This window comes from Ceratina calcarata, unplaced genomic scaffold, assembly GCF_001652005.2.
Source record: "Ceratina calcarata isolate Rehan_Ccalc_2016 unplaced genomic scaffold, ASM165200v1 scaffold40.2, whole genome shotgun sequence".
Classification (NCBI taxonomy): Eukaryota; Metazoa; Arthropoda; class Insecta; order Hymenoptera; family Apidae; genus Ceratina; species Ceratina calcarata.
Window position 1 is genome coordinate 487,316 of NW_017163422.1, and position 9,659 is coordinate 496,974.

At 42.4% G+C, this 9,659-nt stretch overlaps 1 protein-coding gene across 7 annotated transcripts in view; it reads right to left on the bottom strand.

Annotated features, from left to right (window-relative positions):
- Positions 1-9,659, bottom strand: part of LOC108626429 (uncharacterized) — a 238,215-nt gene that overhangs the window by 50,701 nt on the left and 177,855 nt on the right. The window lies entirely within an intron of this gene.

The window sequence follows — 9,659 nt, forward strand, 5'->3', positions numbered from 1 at the left end:
CTTTTGGGCAATATAGGTATATACTAAGTTTCAGTCTTTCTAGTGTTAATTAGGGTATTTTATAAAGTTTAATCATCGTATTGTATTCGTTTCTAAGAAATTAAATGACGTATTTCTGTGTTAAACCGTGAGAATTTTTATGACGAGGTTTACAGTATCGAAAAATCGATTGCGAATTACTTACACGGCTATAGAAATATTTCTTAGTAAAAATTTTTAACGTTCATTGACTCTTCACCGAAAAGGGATATCGAAATCAAAGTTAGGTGTCTCGATATTCGAGGCATCTCCGTTTCTCGAAATTCCACGACACAAAAGCCCTTCTCTGTCTCAAAGAGGGTGGGTAGTAAAGATATATGCGCGCTTCTGTATTTCCACGGGAGCAAACCGAGTCGTAGACTCGATCGAATTCCTCTTATATTTGCTTTCTATTCACCGTTCCCTTTTCCTTTTCATCCGTTTGCCGTCAAATGTCCCGCCGCACCACGATTTCATTCCTACGTAACGTTTTCCTACGTAGTTCTCTCTCGTATTTATCCTCGCTCTCGTATTATTTACTCTGTCGAGTTTCCTCACGTTTTCTTTTTATAAATCTTTAATAAACCCAATAAAACCAGTTTACTTTGCTTATCAGTCGATAGACTGTGGTTTGTTATTTTTATCATTACACGATATCAATCTGTCACAATCATTATTTTACACAATCAGTTATTGCAGTTTTAATAAAATATATAATCGTAGAAATTTCTTGTGGAAAATTTATTCATTCAAAGAGTTTCTTATTCACGATGCAAACTCATTCCCCATTGGCGAAGCCATTTCCTGTTCGGAATTTCTCGTCTACGGTGAACTTCAATTCCCACCGTTTACTACCAACCGAACTGGCCCCTCCGTCTCTATCGGTCAAAGTCGACCACTGTCGTCCGTTTCTCTGGCTCTCTTATTTTCCTTCGTTTCCGTTTACCTTTCGCGTCTCCGTCAGCGAGTAACGTTTGACTTAACGTGAAATAAATTCGATCGAGAGGAAATTGCTCGCTAGTTGCATGCAAATGGATCCTCGAACGAACTTTCGTCCCACCCTGCATCCAGTCTTGCCAGAGATAACTGCATTGAAACTTTGATTATTCCATGAAATTCGCTCGATCCCAGATTTCTTCATGGATATTCACTTTCTGATATTTCACCGGAATTAATTAACTCCTTTCGCAGGTTAATTAATTCATCGTCAACAATACGAAATCCACAATCGCTCCAACGTTCTCGTCTAAAAACTTAATTGCAGACGTTGGAGTACTCGATAATTTTTTATTTCTTGCTAAAAACCGGATTCTGTTTGAATAATCGTCGAGTTGTAAAATAATGAAAACTCTTTTTACTACCCTCGACAATTATCCTACGAGGACTTAATTAATCGGAGATCGTATTAATAATTTTCCGCGACGTCGAAGGCTATCTTGATTACTTCCGCGGTGCAAACAAAATGTTAATTAACCCCGATCGTCGCGCGTCGGGTCGGCCGAGCCGCTCGGTGAAAAATCTCTTCATTATAAGTTTGGCAAGATTTTAACAACGCTCAGCAAGCGACTCGGGCTCGTTCAAGGATGAACTCCTTCATTTTAAGCTCGCTGTTCGAAAAGAAGTACGCGTTGCTCACCCTCGCGACTTCGTAATATCTTAAAGTGATGAAAAATATAGAGAAAACATCTTTCCTCGTGGAACGTCAATTCTTTATAAGAATTCTCGCTCGTTGTCACGTTTAACTTTTTTGACATTATTTTTAATTATTAGCAATGCGTTCAGTTTATCAAATAAATTAATTTTCAGAACGGTCCCGCAGTTCTAATCCTAGTTCGGTGCGAGTGACAAATCGTATACTCGCGGGCTTAACAATTCCGCAACAGAGTTTACCGCATCAACTCATAAAATATTCCCAAGTTTTAAGCCGAAGCGCTCTAATTAAGCCAGACATTTGTTTATTTTCCCACAGAACACGCTGTACGTTTCCTACGGTGGCGTTTGAACAAAACTCTTCGTCGCGGCGCGTAACTACCCTTCGCCTTCAATCCGCTACCGCGCCCAAGCTCGACTCTGAAATCGTTGTTCATTAAACGTCGGACCCGCGCTCAACAATAACGCGTTGGTTTAAATATTCAAACCACCGGTTACATTTTTCCCACGTTTGCCCTCCGTTACCGGCAATCGCGAAGAACAAAAGACAGAGGAGAACATTAAAAAAAACGCGACACCGAACTCGGTCCATTTTCCTTTCGACAAGATGAAAAGCCCGGGTAAAAATTACGGTTCGCCTAACAAGTACCAGAAAAAGAAGAAGAAAGACGCGGGTGAAATACTTGTCGGTACAACGACCGACGTTATTACGCTTCGTGAAAAAGCGTAGTTAATTAATGCGGCGCACGCGATGACCGAGCAAGGAGATTTCTTTTTTTTTAACAAGTAGTTGGACACGCACGAGTCCACGTGGCCGTGCATGTCATTGAGAAGAGGCGTGGGTGGATCGGTAAATCTTAATTTTTACGATGCATCCGCTGGGGTTTATTGTCGTGTTTCCCGTGGGTACAGGACCGGCAGAGATACTCCGTGCCCACTGTCCGATGATTACCTACGTTTCTCGATACCGGAGATTTATGTTCGCGCGTAGGAATCGCGGCCGCGTTCTCATTCGATTATTGTTCACCGCTTTTGAAATCCCTGCCCTTACACTCCTGTCCAGCATTCTTCTCGGAAATGAGAAAAGGAGCGTTCCATGAAACATGGGAACGGTCTGTAGAATTTTCAAGAAAGAAAACGTAATTGTTAATCAATATCCTTAAAATTTAATTATCCACTAGCATCTCGCGGTACTGCGCGAGCACTAGAATTTTTCATTTCTTAAGAAATACGATACGAACTAAAATTCTCCAGGATCTGGTTTCGCTCTCGTTCCTGAGAACGGTTTGAACAAGAGAAACGCCAACAGCGACGAGAGTCAAACTTTTTCGAATAGCGCAGCCTCCCACGTGAAATTTTAATTCGTTCCGCCCCAGGTAGTCTCGAAACCTCTAGTAACTTTACTCCCGGCGCTCGGCAAGAAGTAGCAAAACGGCAAACAAGAAATATTAGCGTAATTATGTATCGGCAAAGTCTCGCGGTTCCAAGGCCCATCGTTACTTCGTTTACTCTCGTCTACCGGGAGAACCTCGAGCAAGTACCTCTTTCTCAGCGCGATTCCGCTTGTAATTTAGCGATCAGGAAACGAAGGATACTGTGCTCTGAAAGGAATCTCGACAATACACGGATCCTACTTCTGTTCCTAATAAAAATCCAGCCACGTCCTGACCGACGAGTTTTAGATTACAGTTACCAGCAGATTTCAACCGTCGACGTCGACGTAACCGAGATTAATGAGAAAGACGAAATCCGCGCGAAACATCGCACGACCCGACGGGCAAACACCGTTGTCCCGTTCCAGGGAACTCTTCTTTATTTGTCGCGCAACAGCGCGAGAGATCGTTAATCAGAAACGATTAATAATCGAGCTTCACGTTCGAGTAAAAGGAGTTTCAATGAATTACGTAACTGTAAAATAAGGAGACGAAAGAGGAGAAGAAGAAGCGGTCTCCACGGACGAACTCGCGACAGGATGTTGATTAATCGATGAACGGCTGCAACGCTTTCTTCGACGATTTATGCCACTTACAGTGAATTGATCGATCCTTCTTGATGAACGGTGATTAATGACGTTAACGAAAACCCATCTCTCCCTCTCTCACTCCTCTATCTACCCTGTTCCCCTGCTATTCCTTTATTTCCCTTTTTGCCGCGAAATAATATTTAATAACGCATTCCTCGGCATCGTGCCCGTTGTCGGCACCCCCATCAATCAGGCTTGGATATTTTACGCGCAAAAATTGACTCGGGAATCGTCTTAATTGGCCGGTGCGAAAGGGGTACATCGACCGTTCAACAATGATGAATTGCGTCTGCTACGAGACAGTTTCCTACGATGAATCCCGCACCTGATGTGACGACTGCTAACACGGAAATTGCGCTGTCAACCGTGTTGTGAATAAGCTTTTACGGTGTAGTTCTATAACAGTTTTGAAGTCAAACTAAATGTGCATACTACGAATTTCCTAAGTCTTACAATTAGTTGAACATTCTTAAGCAAATGACCAATGCTGGGGGTGGTTACCTAAATTCATAACTTCCGATTAATAAATGAATGGAAACGAATCTTGGAACTTTTATTTCAGGAGTAAACGATTAATTATCTCGCTTATCGTCAATTACTCTTTAACGAGTGGAGTTACAAAAAAATTGCTTAGGACATTTTCTAAATCTGACAACTACAGCTACAGGATTCGAATACCGGCGTTCATTTATAAGTAGACCGGTTCCCGCGGGAATGAATGACTGATGAGCATTTCCCTTTCCCTCCCTCTCGTTTCTATCTTGCTCTGTCAGCCGACGGCAATCCTAAGATTCACTTTGCGGGATCGCGCGAGATAAATTGCGACCGCATGCAAATATCCACGATACGTCAACGCCATGGCGGAAGGCTCGTTATGCGTGGTGCCGCGCGAAAGTGACACCGTTATCGTGTATACCATTGTTATCTCGAGCCGGCGATACGCTGATAACTGATCCCGATCGACTGTGACGAACAAGTGATCCGTCCGACCGAAAAATTGGGATTCGCGATGGACACTTCATGTCACATCATGGATGTTCTCTCATCTACCGGTGAATACTGTGTGTTTCGCAAATTCAAGTTTCAGAAATTTGAAAGAGATATATTTCTTAATTTCCAGATAGAGCTTAACCCTTTCACTACGAAAGGCGTAAATATACGTCTTGAAAAGTCTATCGATATATACAAGAGACGTAAATATACGTCATCGCAGCGTCCGACATGCGTATAACGCGTCGTCCATATTGATGGATTATTCCGAAATCGAAATTCGAAAAGGGTTAAGAAATGAAATGTTAAACTTTAATTTGCTTTTCAAATCAAATCGTACAAACATAAAAATATTAAAATTCCTGTTCACGGTCACTAAGAAAATATCCGTAATGTGCAATTGACCTACTGAGACTGTTACAAGATAGAAAGATGCGTGTCAGTGAAAGTCAAGACTAGCGACGGTAATAGAGCACTTTTCTTGAAAGTGCGAGCGCGTGATCAATGCGTACTCATCCGTCAACTCGGGACATTAAACCGGCCGATCGAAATGGACGCAGGGCGTCTCATACATCATCGAAGAAATGAATTCATCTTCCGCTAATGAGCGTTACGGTCCCCACGGAGCGGAGCCGAGGATACGCGCGAGAGGACGTCGTAACTTTAATGCGCAGGACGACAGGATAATCATTATTATACGACGAATACGAGCACGGCTTGAGGGAGTAAACCGGATGTCGCTCCGCGATTCTACCCTGAGAACGATGCTTCGAATTTGCGAATAAAATGCCCTCCTTTTTAATGCATGCTACATGACAATTTGCATTTCTACTCGAGGTTTATAATTCTTCTTTGTGCGACGATGTCATGTATTGAATTTAAAATATCATAGGAAAATATCTTGCTTGTGCTATGCCGGGTAAAGCGAGAAACTGAATGATTCATTCATTTGTCCATAAATTTGCCGAGTAAAGAAACAAGCGTACTTCGTCCATTAATTCATCTGTTTTATTGCTATTTACTTTAATAAACCCGGAAGCGCTTCGTCTATATCTGTATGCTCAACGTGCATGTAAAATCGTCCATTCTCAAAGTAAACACCGACGAACAGTTCGCGAAAGGCAGCGATATCGTGAACGAGGCAACATTTATAGGATCGCGTATGATCGGCGCACATAAACGTAACAGTGAACAATCTGGAACGATAATTGATCTGGCCCAATCGTCATTTAGAAAGACGGTTTCGACGGTGAATGCGTTTGCCGTCGAACGTGCGTCGTAGTGTGCGTAACGATACTCGTGGCGCCGGTCGTCGCGACGCCGCGTTTTCCAGTTCGAAAACCCGAGACACTGTTTTATATAGGAAAAGAAATAGAAGTATTCATGAAGAAGGACGATTGTTCAAAAAGAAATTTAGATAAATGGTTAAATGTCTGTTTTTAAATGATCGAGTGATCACTCAGGCGAGGTATCCAAGTACTAAAATCGAACCACTCGATCAGCAACAGTAAAATAGCAAAGACCTTGACTTTCACTCCATTTTCTTCAGCGGTTCCCTACTCATCACTCAGGATCCCTTGGCTAAGACTCAGGTAGAATACGTGACAATCGAGCAGGGGTAAAAGAACGCGGTCCATCCAATGATGTCGGAGATCGGTAACGTATTCCATTAACAGGGGATTTCTATTCAGCGTAAGAGACGGGGTCCACGCTCGCCACCGTATACCGGGACTTTTCCCGTCCGGCCCTCATAACGTATAAGATCCGAAGCGTTTAGCGGACGCGATCCGGGCCGGTGTTAAATCACCCTGATAGGGAAGTGCGTCGCCGACCAGAAACGAGGAAAACCGGACGACAAAACGGCAGTTCACGCCGGGAGGACCGAGCCATTCAATTAAGTTTATCTCCGACCCTTTCGAAACCGCCGCCACATCGCATTCACATATATCAGCTTCCTGCCCGGAAATCTTGCAACCTGACCACGTAGCCTTCCTCCCCTGCTTTTGCTTGTCAGACGTATCTGTACTGTTAAGGACGTGCACCTACGCGGCTGCAACGAAAAATCTAATCTCGCCCGTCGGCAACTCGTCCCCGTGCGACGTGCCTTCTCGCTCGTCAGAGACGATTCCGAAATGTGTACGCATTTACGAATCTTAGCCAATTTTCCTTCCAAGTGCGTTTACAAGAATTTAGTTTGCCCTATTCTCGGCGGAACTCTTGCGAATTTCTTATATCAAAGTCAATTTTGATTTTTAGTCATGTTAAACAGGTCCGATTTATATTACCAACAAATGTATTTTCGTCAATAATCTTTTTGTTCAGAGATTTAAGCATGTTTACTTGTTTACGTGTACAATTCGTTTGAGTGCAAACAGATGTTAGATATCTTATCTCTTCCCTACACGTCTACTTCCAATTCCTCCCCGAACATTTCACCGGTCCATTTCACCGTTCCTAAGTTCATTTTTTCCGTGATATCAGGCTGTTCATGCGTAAAATGGCCATTCGGTTCCGCTCGAATTTCGAGCTTGTCCATAAAGTCGCTTTAAACCACGAGAATAGGGGACGGTCTTTTTCGGATAAGGGAAAACAGTTTCGAAAGCTGACCTAGTTCTCGTGGATATATATCTACGGTCTGCAAAGCTGAACGGTGTTCCTTCAACTACAGTTGTCCCTATGTAAATTTTTCTCCAACTTTTATCTCAATTAGTATAATCCACCCGTAGACCAGATGCTTAGCATTTTCGTTTTAATCTTTCTTATTATACTAAGATGTTCTCCTTCGTAAAATTCATAAGTTCTTTCCTAACTGTTACACATTTTACGTTCTGGGAATCTGCATTTCTCGTTTATTATCTGCAATATAACTTTGCTAACTTTTTACGTTAAACATGACGTAAAAGAAATTCTTCGAACTTTTTGCCTCGACGGATAAAGAATTGCTGATATTGTTCAAGAAGCGAAAGTTCAGGGAGGGGAGCGCGACGGTAGTTGGTCTCAAGACAGGGAGCCAGTCTGCCGTGAAGGCGATTCCGGCTCTTCTTAAAACTCGCCCCCACACGCCCCTTGTGCTTTCCCTTCGGTTCACGCGGCCACCCTTCACGGACTCTCCCAGTTAGGTTAATGGAACGCATTGCCGCAAACGGCAGGAAAGTTAAGGCCGTTTCCGATTGCAAATGGACCGAAGGCAAATCGCACTGGCGACGGTTCGTCGGTTTCGTTGCGTTTCGGAGGATTTTTAGACACGCTAACCAACGAGTCTGTACAAACAGGGATTCGTGAAACGAGTTTCGGGTACTAACCATCGTCGAACCGGGCATCCCGTTGATTTCGTAATGTCAGAGTTTTCGTGCATATGGAAATACAGAGTCTTCGGTTTTATGTGATACTTAAGCGTTTTCTTGGTCGAGGAATCGTAAAACTTCAACCTGTTGCCATGATTTAGATGGGAACTCGAGGAGAGAACGAAGTTCGCCCTTCTCTTTCTCAAACCAGCTTCTATCTTTATAACTAGAATTTTAAAGAAAATGGAATGTAAACGGAATATGAGCGGAAAGAAGATTCATAAATCATTCTTCTCTCTGAAAAAATTCTTGAAGTAAATATGCAAATAATTGTAGAGACTACGACGTATCAAAGAAGACAAATTCCTTTATTTATCTTTCATCTTACGCTCGGGTCGTTCCTTAATCTATCGAGGAACTTTAAACGAGGATGAATCGAGATGCCGAGCAACGGATTCGTTCTACAGAATTTTTAATTAATCGTGTGGATCTTTCTTCCAAAGGCGGAAAGCCGTGCTACGAGTCTCGCGCCGAGGGGTGAAGATAGAAGGAATATTCTTCCATGTTTCAGAAGTCGCGCGGCATTCCGATGGGTGGCTTCGAAGAGGAGAGAGAGATTCTAAGGGAAGTGCAACGTGGTATTTATCTCCAGTTGAAATATCGGAGAGGGAAAAGGAAGCTCTTCGCTCCAGGCGGAGAGTAGAGAGTTTCCTGTCGTGCAGCCTCGAAACGGAACGAGCCTCTCGTTATTGCTTGTTTGTTCAGTTGTTTCGCATACCGCGAACCATGGGAAGGAATGCGTTTTCCACATGCACAGAATGCAACCCCTTACGAATGCTCTTCGTTTCATATTTTTTCACATTTTTCATAGCAATATTTTACCGTTCCTCTCATTGCTAGGAAACTGTTGCTTCCAATTGACGTTCTGGTTATTTAATTAAAATCTATATCAAGATTTTATAAATATGTATCTCGTTGAAAAAACTGACTTTGTTTGTTTAATCGCTGGAGATTTAAAAGTAAAAGTGAAGAACTGCCGGTGTACGTTTAATGGCGTCGTCGAGAATGAAGAATTCTAATTGAATAACCCTTTCATTCGATCTGACCCCTTTCCATCTCCACCCTAAGCAATTTTATCTCGCGAGCCCTGTATTCGTTACAAATAATAGGCTATTTCCTCGACGACCACTTGGAACGTGGTACGCGTGTTGCTCGAGTTAAAATAAGTTACAAGTGTTACAGCTACTATTCAACGTGACGCAACCCTTTCCCCTGACTTATCGAACCCGTACGCCATGTGACGCGAAACAATATTAAATTAGTGATGGGCACTATCGACTAATTTAAAGTATCGACTACCTAGGGAATAATCGCAACATACTATCGACTAATTAGTCGATAGTTTTTAGTCGGATGAAAAATCGCTCTCGCGGTTATGATCATAGCGTTCATATTTAAATAGCATTTTTACTTGACCAAACATGATCTAAAGCATCGATCACGCATTACGCATTTTCGAGTCTAATTTATTGTAGAAATGCATCTTCAAATTTTTATTTCGCGATCCTTGAATAAATATAATCCAAAGCAGCGATCATGCATTACTTTGCTCGGTAAAACTACCGAAGCGAACAACGAAAACATAACATTGACTATATGAACATCTATTGAAATTAATTTCCTCTGTTTCTAAT